We start from the raw sequence: 19,650 nt of genomic DNA on the forward strand, positions 1-19,650 counted from the left end.
CTGAGCAATGCAGTTATACCCATGTACATTTGTAACGTAGTCCTGGCCTTAGACACCAAACATTTCAGGAACTTAAGTGTGAACATTTTGGCAAGCTTGTTTTTAATTAGTTATGTTTCTTCATGCAACTCTATTGCTAGACAAGCTTAAAATTGCTTTTTAAACTCCTCCGCCCCTTATATGGTACCTTTCAGCAAATGAGCCCAGAGTGCTTTGGAAGGGTGAGTTTAGACTGTGAGCTCTTTGTTGTGTTTGTACAGCACTTAGCACAATGGGGCCTTGGTCCATCCTAGGCCCTACAATAATACAAATATTACTGAAGTGATACCCAAAACTCTCAATAGGAGGTTGGGCTGCCTGGATGTAAGAGTTTATCCCATTTATTCTCATTTTACAGAGGAGAAAACAGAGCCCCAAAGACATTTTCTCAAGATCATAAAAATAGTCTAATGCTACAGCCAGGAATAGATATTCCTGACTTGCACTCCTCATGTGCTGATCTATCAAGCCCATTTCTGCTGTATTGTTTTCCTCTTTTGATTATTGAGCTAAAATATTTCCTACACCTAATAGGACAGCAGTTTCCAACCTGTGAACCCTTTAAAGATACTGAAGTTCTCAAAGTCTACAAAATAAGATATTCATGGGTGCTTTAGAAAGAGTTACAAATGTAAGTAATCACTGACAAGAACTAGGGGTAAGATTTTTCAAGCATGCCCAAGTGATTTAAGGAGCACAAATTCTGACTTTCAGTAAATCTTGTGCACTCAAGTCACTGTTACTAGTCCCAGCCTAACTCAGTTTAAGTGATTTGCAAAAGTCTTCTCCAATCTGCCTTTTCCAGAGTACTTTAATCACTACCAATGTCAGTTTCTAGTAACAATAATCTTCCCCGTAGAAATTAATTGACTTCATCATACACTTCCATATAAAATGGAGGTGACAATGCACTTAGTCATTTCCTCTTCCTTTCAGCTAGGGAAAGTTGAGAGCCTATTAATCCATTTAGAGAATATTAATAGATTGCTACTAATGTTTTGCATGTTACATTAAAACCATATAAGAATTCATGTTCAAGCTTTCTTAGAACAAGATGACAGTACATATGCAAGACTTAGCATCTATTTTGTGGGGGAGGGGTGTGGTAGGGATAACTATTATTTAAATCAAGTCATACACACATATCCCTCAGAGCTGAGCTTTTACTTTATCAACACAAATGATTGACACCTGTGTCAACAGAAATAGTAATTAGTATAGATATAAATAGAATACAACTTTGTTTTGTTCCCAGTGTTTTGAAGCTAGCCAGACAAAGGAAGATGCATTCTCCACACCCTTAACAAGAATGGTGCAGCTGCCATAGTAGTGTGTGCTGCTAATATTCCTCCCACAAACTTCAACTACAGCATGGCCTGTCCTATAATAGCCCCAAGACCCTCTCTGGATTGGTGATTTAGCAGCAGGTTAAGGATTTGCACCAGTGCAACTATACTAGTGCTATAAAAAAAAAAAAAAAAAAAAAAGTGATGGTACAAACAAAGCCTGGTCTGCATTAAAGGTTGCTATCAGCACAGTTACAGCACACCAGGGTGTGAAAAAGCCACACTCTGGAGCACAGTAGCTATGCTGACCTAACCCTTGGGGTAGACACAACTAGCTACCATCACAGAGGTAGGTGACATTCTTATAGCAACAGAAAGCCCTCTTCTGTCATTGTAAAATGCATCTATAGTATCAAGTTATGCTGGCATAACCACAGCACCAGAGCTGGGCCACTGCAGTTTCCATAAAATAGAGATTACCTTAAATGTGAGAGTCAGGTTAACCCCACTGTTCCCCTTCTCCAACGTACTTCATTCTGACACACACATTTTTCCATCACATGCTATTGAATAAGGCTCACAATCCCCCTCACCACAAGCCCCAAAACACTCCTTACCTTAATGAGTCTTCTGGGGAGTAGTGCAGTGTTTTACTGGCCCCAAATTCCTACACTCATTGAGAGGCATTAGCCGAGAGACCTGCATTGCTACCTAATGAAAGAAGCACTCAGTGGAGGAAAAAGGAAAGAAAACAAAACTCACAATACTCTACCATTAGGCTGCTTCTCTGCTATTTATATTTTTGAAACCCAGCTAAACCATAGACTGCTTTTTTCACTACCTTGCACCTCATCTAGTCATTTACACCTGTGCAAATTGAGTGTAAACTGCTACCACTGTGCACAGGTGCAAATGACTACACAAGATCAAAAACAATGGCCAGGCAGGGTTTTAAACAGCCCTGCTCACAACAGAATATAGTCACAAATCTATTCAAATTATTAATTAAATCTGTAGTAAGTTCATTCACTTTATTTAGTGAGTAGACATTTATACATTAATGTGGATTAATGTCCTATTGCATCACCAATCATTGCTATGATTTAGCGTTATTTCCATTATAAATCCCCCTATCCTGCAAATCTGCATGCATGTGCTTAATTTCCTTACCATGAGTAGTCCTACCACTATGTTGACACCTGCATAAGTGTTTGCAAGATCGGGGCCTTAGGTTTCATCCATAAAGTCAGCTCTGCCACAAGAATGACATGATGCAACAATGCTGAGTAGCCTTGTTCAAATGCAAAACAAAGATAATTTCAGCATCTCAGAAACAGATTTAGCCTTTGTCTACATTGCAGCCTATGTCAGCAAAACTTATGTCACTCAGGGGTGTGAATATTCCACATAAGCGTCTGTGCACACAGCACTATATCGGTGGGAGAGCTTCTCCCACCAACATAGCTTATGCCACTTGCAGAGGTGGGTTTTTTGTGAGCTCTCTCCCATCAGCATAGAGCATCTTCACCAGATGCTGTATGGGGCCGCTGCACTCTATAAGTATAGACATACCCCAGAGGCTGATTTACCATGAAACAAACAGTGCGGTGGCACAGGACCCCCAATGACAGGGGGCCAGGGATGAAAGTAACTTACAGGACTTATCGGTACTGCCGGAGTCCTGAGGGGGGCATGGCCTCATCTGGAAGAGGCGGGGCCCCTCAAGATTTAAAGGCCCTGGGGCACCGGCTGTGGCTGGGAGCCCCAGGGCCTTTAAATCAACCCAGGGCTCCCAGCTGCAGAGGTGGCTGGGAGCCTCCGGGGCTCAGGGACAAATTAAAGGGCACGGGGCTCCAGCCACCGCAGAGCTCTAGGCCCTTTAAATCCCAGCCTGGCTGCCAGAGCTGCAGGCAGAATTCAAAGGGCTCTGGGCTCCCCACTGCAGTGGGGAGCTCTGAGACCTTTAAATCCCAGCCCCAGCCCGGCTGCCAGAGCTGCAGGGGGGGATTTAAAGGGCTCGGGGCTCCCTGCAGCCACGGGAGCTCCGGGCCTTTTGAATCCCTGCCCGAGCCTGGCTGCTGGGCTGGGGCCAGGATTTAAAGAGCCCAGAGCTCCCGCGGCTGCAGGGAGCCCCGAGCCTTGCCAGGCTGGGGCCAGGATTTAAAGGACCCGGAGCTCCTGCCGCTGCGGGGAACTCTTAGCCCTTTAAATCCCAGCCCCAGCCTGACTGCCAGAGCTGCGGGCGGGATGTAAAGGGCTCTGTAAAGGGCAGTGGCGGGGAGCCCAGAGTCCTTTAAATCCCCGCCGCAGAAGCCAGTGCAGTCCGGCACGCTGTACTGGCTCTTACCGGTACGCCGTACCTGATCATACTGGCTTACTTTCACCTCTGCAGGGGGGCCGTCAAAATGCAAGACAAATCTCATTTGACAACCTGCCCCTGAGTCCCGGCTGGCGGTGCAGCAGGGCTCAGGCAGGCTGGCTGCCTGCATTCTGTGGCTGGTGGCCCCACGCCGCTTCCGGAAGCGGCCGGCTTCTGGCATGTCTTTGCAGGGAGACCCGCTGGACCCCTCCCCCAAGGGGCATGCACAGACATACCAGCAGCAGCACAGCAGGGCTAAGGCAGCTCCCTGCCATGCTGAGTCCCTCCCTCTGTGCTGCTTCCAGAAGTGGCCAGCATGTCCCTGTGGCCCCTGGAAGGGAGTGTCTCCACACCTTGCCGACTCCGCAGCTCCCATTGGCTGGGAATTGGCCAAAGGGAGTTGCGGGGGCGGCACCTGTGGGAGTGGCGCACAGAGATTCCCTACCCCCCTCCCACCTAGGACCCGCTGACGGAGAGGTATGCCAGTCGCTTTGGGAGCTGTGCCACCCAAGGTAAGCGCTGCCCCCCTGACCCTTCCCACACCCCAACTCCCTGCCCCAGCCCAGAGTCCGCATCCCGCACCCTAACTTCTTCCCAGAGCCCAACCCCCACATCCTCTCCTGCACTCCTACCTCCTGCCCCAATCAAAGTACCTCACTTTATTTTCATTTACTTCCTATTACTTATAATATAGGGGAGCAGGGCAGGGAGCGAAAATGAAGCTGCGCACAGCTAACTAATTCTAAATCCACCCTATAATTCCTTTTTTTCCCTTGCCATTTTAAATTCAGATTAGAAAACCAAGTGCTCATTGAAACAAAGAGGAAGTTCAGCTAGACACCTGTGCAAAGTATACACTATTATAGAAGGAAGTCCTTTCTACCCTGTATTCTGTTGTGCAGCGGACGTGTGCATGATAGAAAAGACGATAATCAGCGAAAGGTCTGAATCAAAAAGCGTGGATCCAAACATCCCTATATTTTGGGTAAGTTCAGAATCAGATGAGAATTTCATAGCTGTCCCCAGTCTCCAGTAGACTAGACCAAAATCCCATATATGAAACCTTCAAACTCTGGGAACATCCAGCTCGATTGGCCCCATCTCGTAGCATCGAACAGGGAAATGATAAGGACATTTTATAAAAGGTTATTGTAAACTAGTTTAATCCCAAACCTAGGATCTGATCTTCTTCCCATTGATGCCAACAGGGGTTTTGACATTGACTTCAATGCAAGCAATAATTTTTATGAATGATTTTTATGTTTTCAATTTTTTTTTAAGTTTCAGTTTAAACTCGACTATTGTGGCACTGGGCTAGTGCATGAAGAAATATAAGGTGACACTGCATGCAAACAAAGAGCTATTCATGTATTATTTTTTATTTGTTCATTATATTATGTAAGCATCGATAATCCAGTCACCACCATATCAATCTTTATCAAGCATTTTGCTATTTTCCTTTTTGACATGGCACTAACAACATAGAACTCTGAAGTCACTACATTCGGAATGTGGCAGGGGGCTGCGGATTGAGGCAGGGGGTTGGGGTGAGGGAGGGGGTGAGGGCTCCAGCTGGGGGTGCGGGCTCTCAGGTGGGGCTCAGGACGAGAGGTTTGGCTGGAGGAGGGGGCTCAGGCTGGGGGGTGGGGCCGAGGGATGGAGAGGGCGGCAGGAGGTGGGGTTGTGGGCTCTGGGCTGGGTGTGCGGGTGCTGAGGTGGGGATGAGGGGTTTGGGGTGCAGGAGAGGGCTCTGGGTTGGGGGGGGCTCGGGGCAGGGGCACGGGTGTACCTTGGGTGTCTCCCAGTCAGCAGCGCAGTGGGGCTAAGGTGGGCACCCTGCCTGTCCTGGCTCTGCGCTGCGCCCCGGAAGCGGCCAGCAGCTCTGGCTCCTAGGCGGGGGGCCAGGAGGCTCCACGCGCTACTCTTGCCCGCAGAAACTGCCCCCCTCCAGCTCCCATTGGCTGCAGTTCCCAGCCCAATGGGAGTGCGGAACCAGTGCTCAGGGTGCAGGCAGCACGTGGAGCCCCATAGCCCCCTGCTTAAGAGCCAGAGCTGCTGGTCACTTCTGGGGCACAGTGCTGTGCCAAGACAGGTAGGGACTAGCCTGCCTTAGACCTGCAGCACCGTCAACTGGACTTTTAACGGCCTAATTGGCAGTGCTGACCGGAGGCGCCAGGGTCCCTTTTCAACTGGACATGCCGGTCAAAAACCGGACGCCTGGCAACCCTAATAGCCCAGACTTTAAAAGCCAATTATTGTATTGTCAGGCTACAGAATATACATCTAATTCAAAATGAGGAAAAAGACAATTTATCAGTTTGCAGCCTCAGAGAACTAGTTTGCATGAACTCATCTTTATACTATAAATTAAACAATAATCCATATTTTACATATATCATAATATATACATTAAATGATATGAATGTTTTTAAAAAATGGTTTTCCACAAAGATCATATATGCATCTGTTCCCAGGAAAATGTCTGAATTACATCATTCCAAAAACTAGTTTGGATGTATCTATAAAAGCAGAAGAATACATGAAATATTCACAGACACATACAAAAATCACCTGCTCGTATATATATGTATACACACACTTTTCTATGTATTATATGTATGTGTATCTCTATAGATACACACATAACATTGTGTATGTGTATATATATATATATAAATATATACAGAGAGAAAGGCAGTTTTATCATGCCGTGTGTTTATACTTGTTTATTATATAATGCAGTATACAGATTAATGCTATTATGCCGTGTTACACACACAGAAAATGGCTGCACAATTTAGCCGTGGCCTGGCTCAGCTGTGATTCCTAGTGCAAGCAGTAGTCGAAAGCTGCAAACACTCTTTAACACCAAACACGAAAAATGTGCGGTGCGTGTCCCAAAAGAACATGTGCTCCAGGTGAGGCTCGAACTCACAACCTCGGCATTGCTCTGCTGTGTACTGCTGTATAAGTACCGCGCGCTAACCGATTGCGCCACTGGAGCCCTGACACCATGTCTTTCCGAACGCTTTATCAATGGTGCACCCGGGGGCGGGGAGCGGCGTGAGGCGTCAGCCTCCTGCTCCGAGCCGCCGCGCGGACACTGCTGGCGGGGAGGAGGTGCGGTGCAGAGGCGGGCCCGGCCCTGTGCTGGGGGGAGCGCAGCAGCGCCTGGTGGCTGAGCCAAACAATGGGCTCAGTGTAACAGTGTCGGTTCCCCCCGGTGCACGGCTGCGGGGCGCTACAAGGGGGGACTTTGCAGCGTGGTGCCTGGCTGTGGGGCGCTGCAAGGCGGGCTGGTGCACTGGGGGGCGCTGCAAGGGTGCTGCTGCACCACGGTGCTCGGCCGCGGGGCGGTGCAAGGGGGCTGGGGCAGCGCGGTGCTCGGCCGCGGGGCGGTGCAAGGGGGGCTGGGGCAGCGCGGTGCTCGGCCGCGGGGCGGTGCAAGGGGGGCTGGGGCAGCGCGGTGCTCGGCTGTCCCCTTTAGCCGCGGGGTGTCGGGCACCTGGCAGCTCTGCACCCCGCTGTAGCGCCCCTGGCTAAGCTCCCGTGCCGTGCGGGGCCTAGCGTGGTGCAGAGCAGCGAGCCCGCTGTGACATAGTTCCGGCTCCACGGGGGAACGAGCCGGGACCTAGATCCCGCTAGTGGCCCCGCTCCCCTGGGCAGCTCGCTGTGCTCTGCAGCGGCCCGGTTCCTCTCAGCTATTTCCCCTGCCGGCAGCCTGCAGTGTCACTGATGTCTGCTCTTGCACACCAGGCTTTGGGTGAGTTTCTTTTCCGGAGAGGAAATCTTCTGAAATTTCCCACATCTCCCTCCAGCAGCAGCCCCTTAGGGCAGGGAGCGAAATACATCCCAGGCCCAGTCAGAGAGAATCACGTTTTATACTTTGCGGGGTTCCCCCACACCATTCTTCGCCTTAAACGACTTTGCAAACTTGTGTCGCGGTGCAGGTAGGCACTGTGAGTTAGGCATTACTTCTGAGGCCTACTCCTGGACCGTGTCCTTTCCATAGCCTTGCTGTTTGCTTGGTTTGTGGTTGGTTGTGGATTTTTTTTTTTTTTTTTGGGTGGGGAGGGATATTTAGGGGGGCTGTTGGTTGGTTTTTTAACTTTATTTTCTCTTTGCACAGTCTTTTAACACCATAAGGGACTAAGAAACTGCTACTGCTCCCATTAACTAGAAGAGAGAAGAATTGGACTCTGAACAAAGAATTTCTTTGTTATATATGCAAATAAAATATTTCATTGCTGGTTTAAGGTTTATTGGCCCAACATTTGGGCAGCATTGAAGTGGCCTATGTATCTGGACATTATTCTCCTTAATTCTGAATTTAGTTTTTCCTACCAAAACAAATGATGAAACAGGCTAAATTAACCACACAGTCCAGAGCAACCTTATTTTAAAAACAAAACAAACCTCAAAACCAAAGATAGTGGTTCTCTCCATAATCACTTCCTGCTTTGCTCTGCCTATTAGAGTCCTGAAAGCATGCATTACACTGAGAATTAGAAGAATCTTTGTAGTCTGAGGCACTCCTAGAGCAAGTTAACATTTTTAGTGAATTCAGTGCTAATGAGATTCATCTACACCAAGGATGTGAGGAAATTCTCCCATTATTGCTCTGTCACTGGGATGAAGTAGCCTTTGGCATTTTTATCACTGTTTCGTGTCATCTAAACCACCTCAGAGACTCTAACTTGTCTACACTAGCACATCCACCATTGTTAGAATTGCCAAAGCTACACTGCCACTAGGTGTAAGAATGTATGTGTGTAGACAAAGTCTCAGAGGGTGAGAAAGTAATCCAGTCGTCTTGTTCAGTGGATTCTTGGACTCTCTACAAAAATTGTCATTTATGAATTGTCACTGTTATCAGGTGAACCTTCCAACTCCCCAAAGGCAACTTTAATTTATGCTTCTCTTGTTTGTGGGGTGAGGAAAGGCAGAGGATGAGAAGGATACAATTAACTAGTTCATCATGCCCATTTACACCCCTTGCCATTTCATGTTCCTTTTCTGTCCCCCAAAAACCTTTGGGTGACCAGAAATAATTAGATACTTCACCTTTTTGGGAAAAAAGAAAACATTTTCAAATAACTTCCAAGACAGATGCTCAGAAGTTGCTGGAGTTGTATAAAATAAGAAAATATTTAAAAGCCTGATCCTGCCCAATTCAAGTCAATGACAGACTTCCATTGTTTTTTGCAGTATTGATGTAGCCATGTTGGCCCCAGGGTGTGAGAGAGACAGGATGGGTGAATATATGTTATTGGACCCACTTGGTGAAAGAACCAATCTTTTGAGCTACAAAGAGCTCTTCTTGACTACAGTGGGAGCTTGAGTAGGCTCTTAAATTACATCCCCCAGAATACATGCCAATAGTTTAAAGCCCATTGAGCTAAATTCTACCCACCCTTAGTCTTTGAGAAAGCAGGTGATATACGAAAGGAACAACCAACAAAAACAAAATACCCCAAGCAGAGTTTTTACCCCAAAAGGGCCAGAAACACTGAGAAGTCCATTAGGTACTTCACTGCTGCTAATGATTTTATGGGGAAGGCACTCAAATATGTGGCAGTGATGGTTGGCAGAATAAAATTGTAAGATAAATAACTATTTCTGAGCATCTCCTGTTGGCTGAGACTAAGGACAAGTCTACACTAGGGATGTAAGAGTTTAACTGATAAGCTTGATATTTATCTGTTTCTGTTAACAGTTAAACTCCACCCAGGGTCCCGGCTGCCCTCCTGCACCCAGGATCCTAGCTGCCACCCCGCTTGCTCGGGGTCCCTCCCAGCCCCCATGCCCAGGGCTCTGCTGCCTCCTGGCATCCCTGCGCACCTGGCATCCCAGCTGTGACACCATGCTGGGGCTCTGCTGCTGCCCGAATCCTGGTCCCATGGCCGAGGTCCCTCCTGGCTGCCAACCCCTTGGCTGGGGTCTGTCCCAGCTGCCAGGGTCCATCCTGGTTGTCGGCCCCGTGCTCAGGGTCCCGGCTGCCACCCTACTGCTGCCTGGCACCCAACGCACCCGGAGTTCCTCCAGGCTATCGGCCCTGCACCCGGGGTCCATCCCAGCACCTGGGACCCCGGCGGCAAGATGCCAGGCAGCAGCAGAGCCCCGGGCATGGGGCTGGAAGCCAGGATGTTGGCGCAGACGGCGGCAGCGGGGATCCCCAGGTGCAGGGATAGCAGCAGAACCCCACATAAAACGTGGGGGTGCTGCAGCACCCCCCATGCCACTAGTTCCCAGGGTAAACATTTAACCGTGTAACCGATAGAATTTTAATTGGTTACACGGTTACTGTTTTTACACATTATTTACATCCCTAGGCTACACTTAAAAGGCTGCAGCTGTGCAGTGAAGACGCTACTACACTGACAGAGAGCTTCTCCTGTTAGCTCACTTAATCCACCTTTGTGAAAGGCGATACCCGTGTCGACCATTAACATAGCGCTGTTTATATCAGGGATTTGATTGGTATAATTGTGTCACTCAGAGGTGTGGACTTCTCACACCCCTGAGCAATGTAATTATACCGATGTCAGTTGGTAGTGTAAACCTGGCCTAAGATATATTGATCACAACTTTGCCAAAAAGCTCTGTATCCTATTCCCACCCACCACCAGCGAGAGGTCAGTTGCAGTAATTGCCTGTTTTCTCTGTTGCAATAGAGTACACCTAAATTCCCTCTAAGCTGCGCAGGTGTGCAGCAGGCTATCCAGGGCCACACAGGTGGGGAGAGGCGCTCCTCCCCGGGCCAGCACAGCCCTGCCGCCGGAACTGCCACCACCAGGGAGAGGTGCCTCTCACCCAGCCTTGACCGGCTGCGGCAAGAGAGGGCTGGGGAGAGTCCTCTCTCCCCGCCACAGCCCCAGGGCAGCCTGCACCCCAAGCCCCTCATCCCCAGCCCCACCCCAGAGCCTGCACCCCCAGCCAGAGCCCTCAACCCCCCTGCAGTCCAATCTTCTGCCCCAGCCTGAAGCCCCCTCCCACACTCCGAACCCCTCGGCTCCTCCCCTGCCACACATCACCTCCATATTGGTGCACATAACAAATTTAATTCCGCACATGGACATAAAAATATATTCCAACTGTGTACTCCAGTGTTCCCTCTAATTTTTTAATAATGCTTATGACATTATTGACAGCAAAATAGCTGTATCGTGTGCAAATTAGAAGCACCTTGCCTACATGAAAACAAGTCTCAAAAGCAGTGGCAGATTAATGATTTTGCTGCCCCTAGGCCCTGAAATAATTGCCGCCCCGGGCCCCATATGAATTGTTTTAGTTTTTTTACAAATTCATTTGAACTAAAATTAATCTAAATATCATTAAAATAATTGAACATTTACAAGTTTTATTATAAATAAAATTACAAGTACAGCCGACCTTTGCTTGAACGCATGTCTGTATAGCGCAATTTCGCTTGTAGCGCGGTACCGCGCATGGATCCAAAACTGAGAACTGCTTCATTTCTTCCTTCCGGTCATATTATTAACGTTTAGGATTCTCACGAGTATGTTTACTAAATGGCGTCGTGCCATCATTGGTGGTTTCAATACGCGCGATGATTGGTAGAATCGCGGCGTCACTGATGCCGCCATTACAAAAATGCTATTATAAATTTGCCGCCCTAGTCTTAGGCCTTGTCGGCCTAGGCGATAATACGCCGCTGCTCAAAAGGCCTCAGCTCTCTAATGAATCAGAAGTTGCAGAGGAGGCAACTGCTTAGAGAAAGTCATATGAAACTTTTTTCAGAGTAGCAGCCGTGTTAGTCTGTATCCGCAAAAAGAACAGGAGTATCATAGAATCATAGAATATCAGGGTTGGAAGGGACCTCAAGAGGTCATCTAGTCCAACCCCCTGCTCAAAGCAGGACCAATTCCCAACTAAATCATCCCAGCCAGGGCTTTGTCAAAAACCTCCAAGGAAGGAGACTGCACCACCTCCCTAGGTAATGCATTCCAGTGTTTCACCACCCTCCTAGTGAAATAGTTTTTCCTAATATCCAACCTGGACCTCCCCCACTGCAACTTGAGACCATTGCTCCTTGTTCTGTCATCTGCCACCACTGAGAACAGCTGAGCTCCATCCTCTTTGGAACCCCCCTTCAGGTAGTTGAAGGCTGCTATCAAATCCCCCCTCATTCTTCTTTTCTGGAGACTAAACAATCCCAGTTCCCTCAGCCTCTCCTCATAAGTCATGTGCTCCAGACCCCTAATCATTTTTGTTGCCCTCCGTTGAACTCTTTCCAATTTTTCCACATCCTTCTTGTAGTGTGGGGCCCAAAACTGGACACAGTATTCCAGATGAGGCCTCACCAATGTCGAATAAAGGGGAACGATCACATTCCTCGATCTGCTGGCAATGCCCCTACTTATACAGCCCAAAATGCCGTTAGCCTTCTTGGCAACAAGAGCACACTGTTGATTCATATCCAGCTTCTCGTCCACTGTGACCCCTAGGTCCTTTTCTGCAGAACTGCTACCTAGCCATTCGGTCCCTAGTCTGTATCAGTGCATGGGATTCTTCCATCCTAAGTGCAGGACTCTGCACTTGTCCTTGTTGAACCTCATCAGGTTTTTTTTTGGCCCAATCCTCTAATTTGTCTAGGTCCCTCTGTATCCGATCCCTACCCTCTAGTGTATCTACCACGCCTCCTAGTTTAGTGTCATCTGCAAACTTGCTGAGAGTGCAGTCCACACCATCCTCCAGATCATTAATAAAGATATTAAACAAAACCGGCCCCAGGACTGACCCTTGGGGCACTCCGCTTGAAACTGGCTGCCAACTAGACATGGAGCCATTGATCACTACCCGTTGAGCCCGACGATCTAGCCAGCTTTCTATCCACCTTACAGTCCATTCATCCAGCCCATACTTCTTTAACTTGGGGGCAAGAATACTGTGGGAGACCGTATCAAAAGCTTTGCTAAAGTCAAGGAATAACACATCCACTGCTTTCCCCTCATCCACAGAGCCAGTTATCTCATCATAGAAGGCAATTAGGTTAGTCAGGCACGACTTCCCCTTGGTGAATCCATGCTGACTGTTCCTGATCACTTTCCTCTCCTCTAAATGTTTCATAATTGATTCCTTGAGGACTTGCTCCATGATTTTTCCAGGGACTGAGGTGAGGCTGACTGGCCTGTAGTTCCCCGGATCCTGCTTCTTCCCTTTTTTAAAGATGGGCACTACATTAGCCTTTTTCCAGTCATCTGGGACCTCCCCCGATCGCCATGAGTTTTCAAAAATAATGGTTAATGGCTCTGCAATCTCACCCAGCAACTCCTTTAGCACCCTCGGATGCAGCGCATCCGGCCCCATGGACTTGTGCACGTCCAGTTTTTCTAAATAGTCCCGAACCACTTCTTTCTCCACAGAGGGCTGGCCATCTTCTCCCCATACTGTACTGCCCAGTGCAGCAATCTGGGAGCTGACCTTGTTCGTGAAGACAGAGGCAAAAAAATCATTGAGTACATTAGCTTTTTCCACATCCTCGGTCACTAGGTTGCCTCCCTCATTCAGTAAGGGGCCCACACTTTCCTTGATTTTCTTCTTGTTGCTAACATACCTGAAGAAACCCTTCTTGTTACTCTTAACACCTCTTGCTAACTGCAACTCCAAGTGTGATTTGGCCTTCCTGAATTCACTCCTGCATGCCTGAGCAATATTTTTATACTCCTCCCTGGTCATTTGTCCAATCTTCCACTTCTTGTAAGTTTCTTTTTTGCGTTTAAGATCAGCAAGGATTTCACTGTTTAGCCAAGCTGGTCGCCTACCATATTTACTATTCTTTCTACACATCAGGATGGTTTGTTCCTGCAACCGCAATAAGGATTCTTTAAAATACAGCCAGCTCTCCTGGACCCCTTTGCCCTTCATGTTATTCTCCCAGGGGATCCTGCCCATCTGTTCCCTGAGGGAGTCAAAGTCTGCTTTTCTAAAGTCCAGGGTCCGTATTCTGCTGCTCTCCTTTCTTCCTTGTGTAAGGATCCTGAACTCGACCATCTCATGGTCACTGCCTCCCAGGTTCCCATCCACTTTTGCTTCCCCTACTAATTCTTCCCTGTTTGTGAGCAGCAGGTCAAGAAAAGCTCTGCCCCTAGTTGGTTCCTCCAGCACTTGCACCAGGAAATTGTCCCCTACACGTTCCAAAAACTTCCTGGATTGTCTGTGCACCGCTATATTGCTCTCCCAGCAGATATCAGGGTGATTAAAGTCTCCCATGAGAACCAGGGCCTGCGATCTAGCAACTTCTGCTAGTTGCCAGAAGAAAGCCTCGTCCACCTCATCCCCCTGGTCTGGTGGTCTATAGCAGACTCCAACCACGACATCACCCTTGTTGCTCACACTTCTCAACTTTATCCAGAGACTCTCAGGTTTTTCTGCAGTTTCATACCAGAGCTCTGAGCAGTCATACTGCTCTCTTACATACAACGCAACTCCCCCACCTTTTCTGCCCTGCCTGTCCTTCCTGAACAGTTTATATCCATCCATGACAGTACTCCAGTCATGTGAGTTATCCCACCAAGATTCCAATCGCATCATAGTTCCCTGACTGTGCCAGGACTTCCAGTTCTCCCTGCCTGTTTCCCAGGCTTCTTGCATTTGTGTATAGGCACTTAAGATAACTCATAGATCGTCCCTCTTTCTCAGCATGAGCGAGAAGTCCTCCCCTCTTGCGCTCTCCTGCTTGTGCTTCCTCCCAGGATCCCATTTCCCCACTTACCTCAGGGCTTTGGTCTCCTTCCCCCAGTGAACCTAGTTTAAAGCCCTCCTCACTAGGTTAGCCAGCCTGCTGACGAAGATGCTCTTCCCTCTCTTCGTTAGGTAGAGCCCGTCTCTGCCTAGCACTCCTCCTTCTTGGAACACCATCCCATGGTCGAAGAATCCAAAGCCTTCTCTTCGACACCACCTGCGTAGCCATTCATTGACTTCCACGATTCGACGGTCTCTACCCCGGCCTTTTCCTTGCACAGGGAGGATGGACGAGAACACCACTTGCGCCTCAAACTCCTTTATCCTTCTTCCCAGAGCCACGTAGTCTGCAGTGATCCGCTCAAGGTCATTCTTGGCAGTATCATTGGTGCCCACGTGGAGAAGCAGGAAGGGGTAGCGATCCGAGGGCTTGATGAGTCTCGGCAGTCTCTCCATCACATTGTGTATCCTAGCTCCTGGCAAGCAGCAGACCTCTCGGTTTTCCCGGTCGGGGCGGCAGATAGATGACTCAGTCCCCCTGAGGAGGGAGTCCCCAACCACCACCACCCTCCTCCTCCTCTTGGGAGTGGTGGTCGTGGAACCCCCATCCCTAGGACAGTGCATCTTTTGCCTTCCAATCGGTGGAGTCTCCTTCTGCTCCCTTCCCTCAGATGGGTCATCTAGTCCACTCTCCGCATTAGTACCTGTAGAGAGAACATGGAAACGATTGCTCACCTGTATCTCCATTGCTGGTGCATGGATGCTCCTCTTTCTCCTTCTGGAGGTCACATGCTGCCAAACCTCTTCACAATCCTTCTGTCCCTGCTGCACCTGCTCTGAATCTTCAGAACATTGTGGCCGTAGAAGCATCTCCTGACATCTGTCCAGGAAATCTTCATTTTCCCTTATGCAACGCAGAGTCGATACTCGTTTCTCCAGCCCTCGAACCTTCTCTTCCAATATGGAGACCAGCTTGCACTTTGTACAGACAAAGTCGCTTCTGTCCTGTGGAAGAAAGACAAACATGGCACAACCTGTGCAGGTTACAACAGCTGATCGCTCACCTTCCATATCACCGTCCTCTTAATAACTTCCTCAACTGTTGCAGGAACTACTCAGAGAAACCTGCAGATGAAAGCCTCAGTGCGCTCTCCCCAAGCGAACTCCCAGGCAAACTCCCGCTGTTAGCCTCTGCTGTTTGCCGCTCAGCTGGTTCGCTGCTGACTGCCCTTATATACCAGTCAGGCCCACTCAAGGCCCACCAACATAGCCCCCCTAATGCAGCACTTAGCGTACCTCCTCTCAGACAGCTCCCAGGCAAACTCCCACTGTTAGCCTCTGCTGTTCGCCGTCCTTGTGGCACCTTAGAGACTAACAAATTCATATGAAACTGTCACTCTGAGTCAGTATGTCAAAGTGGTTGGAGATCTGCTTTTTTATTTTCTTTTAAATTGACGTCTGCCACTTGCTAAGGTGTAAATACTTCATTGGTTCCCAGGCAAATGGAGCTTTGCCTGCTTGTTGTTCCTTAGTGGTAGCAATAGTGGCTAGTGTGACATGTCAGAATTCTTCATTTCTCTCTCCGCCCGCCCCCCCATCAACAGCAGTAATGAGGAAGGCACTTTCTAATACTATAACTGGCAAAGCCAATAGAACTGTCTCAGCTCTAACAGAGCAGTAATCTGACAATGTTTAATTGTTGATGAAAAAAGTGAACTATTCTTATGTCATGTCTCGTCCTATAACAGTAATGGAGCATCACTAACATGCAAATATCTGCTGAGGCCAATTAAACTTAGCCTATGTCTGCCATATAAAGATCATGAAACTGACATTTTCATGGCTGCTGAGCAATTGATTTTTGAATAATTCCACATGCCTCAGTATGATGTTAGCAGTCTTCTGTAAAAAGAAACGGGTATGCAGAAGGTTGTGTGTTGCTCTTTTTAAATACCCATGTTTCCAAACAAGTAAATAAAGCAACATGTCAGCATCTATTTGAAGGGCCAAAATCCATGAGCTGTGTATGTAAAATCCTGAAACAGGCTATGTCAGCAACTTTTTACAGGCCTGAAGTCCAGAGTTTGGTCAAGAGGCCGAGAGGCTTAGCAAACAGTGAACAGTATTACCTCAGAGAAGCAGAACAAACAAGAGACAACCTTGCTTTTTACTAAGATAAGCATGGTCAGCAAAATGCCAGATGGGGAGCAATAATTGGCACTCTTATTTGAAGCTGCAAACAGACCAAAAGATTGAAAGGGGCCCTGTGTCTGTCTGTGTCCACTCCGCTGCAAGAAAAGAGAGCCATGCCCTCCCCGCATACCAACCTTCGGTTCATGGAAGAGGTTCAAGCATGTCAGTATAAAATATGACATCCTTCCTTTTCCCTCCCAGATACCAGTGTCTGCCTTTAGAAACATAATGGGCAACTTGAAAGACAATTTCTATGGCCATTTACTTTTTAATGTCTTTTTGCTTTAACCCCCAGGAATGTACCTGTTGGACAATCAGAAGGGCTACCTCATTCCTATGGATCCCAAATTGGAATTCAACATACATATTTTGTACTAATACACTTTATACACTGTTTAAAGGAAAACACCTGTGTACTAACAATATGTCATATGTTAACTTGAAACCATGGGCAGAGACATTATGTAATTTTTAGACTATTGGCTACTGTGCTTATCTTGTCTCGCTGCTAGACCTATCCAGGTGCTCGGGACCTCCTACCCTGTCATTTCCCTCCACCCATAAAAATTCCATATAATTCATTATAGTTAATTATTTGGCAGGGTCTCTGAGCCTAATAAGCAAAGCGCCACTCCGCCAGCCCAGTGCATAATAAACCCATGTGCTTGATTCTACCTGGTGTCCATTTTGTTCCTTGATATTGTTTCTGTTTCTCCCCGTTTGGCTAATTATTATATGTGACTTAATTTACAAAGTTATTAATCATTTCATATCAGTGCCCCTTTCCACTATTGAGTTTACAGAATGGGAAGCCAAAAATGGAAGCTATTATAGCAAATAGTTAATTTAATCCATTTTTGTATGTCCAATACTCTGAACACCTTATGCTGAAGACTTTGTACTCTTGATAAGGTGAGGACATGATGAATTACATCAAAGCATAAAAACAGGACCTTTTGGTGCTTGTCGCTATTATATAGCGGCCATAAAATCATTATTTTATGTGGCTGACTTCTAGGTGCACTTCGATGGTTTCAGTGCCTCCCACATGGATATATCACGGACAGCGGTAAAGTGACTGCTGTTATATTTCAAAATTTAAGGGGGGAAAGCCCACATCATTAAATTAGTAATATTTATACTATAAAGATAGTAATATTCATTTGCTGTTGATAAGTAGCCAGTTTTTCCATTCCTCTTTGTAGTACAGTAGATTGAGCAGAAAATTTTCCTGACAAATTTAAATCCTCTTAAAGATGAGCATTGCTTTTCTAAGTGGCCACTGATGACTAACTAATTTCCACTAAAAGTGGTTTTGGAAAGCTAGAGCCTTCTTCTATCATTCTTCTGGGATTGGGGAATATTTGCCTGAACTGCAAGAAACTAATTGTTGGAAATTCCCTAATGCATTCTTAACCTCTTTAATTGTTATTGTGCAGCTGGAAAATAGGCAGAGAGGCAGTTCCATGCATTCAGTATCATCTCTGTTGCAATTACTCCTTATATTAAAGCCGGTAACAGGCCACAGCGGGGCTGTCTAGACTAGAGTTTAACCCATGTTAACTGATTCCAAATTAACCTGAGTTAGTTAGTTAGTAATTGTAAATGCTAGTCCAAACACTCCACAAATATTTGTTGGTGTGTTACTTCAGGTTGAATGAAATGTTTGTTGGTTGCCATGACATCAACATGTATGCAGGTGTATAACAAACATTTGTTCCAGGATACTAAGACTGTTGGCTTACCCTAGGCTGAGTCCTAGGCCACGTCTACAATAGAAGTGCTTTGCTGGTATAGCTATACCACTGTACTATACTAGCAAAGCATGCCTAGTGCAGATGCAGCTAATACTGGCAAAACTGCTTTTGCCAGCATACTTATTTCAGCCCCCTCCACGCTACTCTTTCACCCTTACCACCTTCTCTCCCCTCCTCCCACCCCCAGGAGAAACACACGATACCAGCAAAAGCACAGCTTTGCCAGTATAACTGCATCTCCAGTAGGGGCTTTTCATGTACAGCTGTGCTGATCAGTGATTACACCTATTCACAATGTTGACATAGCATTGTGGCCTGGACCACATGTTTGTGGAGCATCTAGAGTAGACTTTACACATGTGGTACTACTACTTATCAAGTTAATTGGCAATCAATTAACTCAAACTAAAGCAGGCCCCCAAACTCTAGTCTAGACATACCCATCAGGGAGTCCTGGATTGGAGTTATGTTGGACACAGGAAAAATGGCACTTCTTGTCAGGAAGTGTTAGGTACTGTGATGTTCCCAGTTCTTAATAGGCAGGGCCGGCTCTAGGTTTTTGCCAATGCCAAAGCAAAAAAAAAAAAAAACCTCTCCGAGTGCCGCCCCTGGAATTGTGCCACCCCTAGTACGTGCTTGGTTTGCTGGTGCCTAGAGCCCGTTAATAGGTGTGTAAAGCAGCACCTTAACTGTGCATTTCCTGGTTTTCCTAAGTTTGTGATTTGTTTTTTCTTATAATGCTAACATTCATTTCAGGAATATGTGAGGAGACCTTAACTGAGTCCTTGTCAATGAAGATTTTGGTAAGTAAATGTCCTCTTTTTTCTATAAAGATTTGAATGAGTAAGGTTGTTGAGGCTTCTGATAGCTCTCACAAAAAGATGGGTATATTCTCTTGTAGCTAGGGTATCCTGGCTCAGTGAAAGAAATGTGGACTAGTGTGATTAGAACAATAGCTACAGATAGCATAGCCAAAATCATAGTGTGACAATATATCCCATAATGCTTTATGGGAATATGATGTAACTGGAATATGTTTTATGCTACCTGTGCCATGTAACATATCTCTGTAAAGGTTATGGTCTAATGAATCTGTTCATCCTGTTTGTACACATATCATTTTTGTACTTGAAGTTATGAACATTGGCTGTATACTTGCTTGATTTCTAAGTAAGCTTTGTAAGGCATTTGGTCAGCTTCTTTAGAAAGGAATTTGCGAAGTTAAGTGCCCACTCAAGAAGCACTTAAGGAACAATGGATCTTGGAATGCCCCAATCCACATAAGAAGTCTACTTGAGGACGTTCAAGGTAG

General features: G+C 47.0%; 1 long non-coding RNA gene and 1 other non-coding gene across 2 annotated transcripts; one reads left to right on the top strand and one right to left on the bottom strand.

The window, feature by feature from the left end:
- Positions 1 to 6,594: 6,594 nt before the first annotated feature.
- On the bottom strand, positions 6,595 to 6,688 carry TRNAI-UAU. Its single transcript has 2 exons — positions 6,651 to 6,688; positions 6,595 to 6,630 (listed from the first exon to the last, which is right to left on the bottom strand). It is a non-coding gene; the product is annotated as a tRNA-Ile (tRNA).
- A 422-nt stretch (positions 6,689 to 7,110) lies between these two features.
- On the top strand, positions 7,111 to 19,540 carry LOC117874392. Its single transcript, XR_004644964.1, has 3 exons — positions 7,111 to 7,447; positions 16,877 to 17,493; positions 17,600 to 19,540. It is a non-coding gene; the product is annotated as an uncharacterized LOC117874392 (long non-coding RNA).
- Positions 19,541 to 19,650: the final 110 nt, after the last annotated feature.

This window comes from Trachemys scripta, chromosome 3 (genome assembly GCF_013100865.1).
Source record: "Trachemys scripta elegans isolate TJP31775 chromosome 3, CAS_Tse_1.0, whole genome shotgun sequence".
Lineage (NCBI taxonomy): Eukaryota > Metazoa > Chordata > Testudines > Emydidae > Trachemys > Trachemys scripta.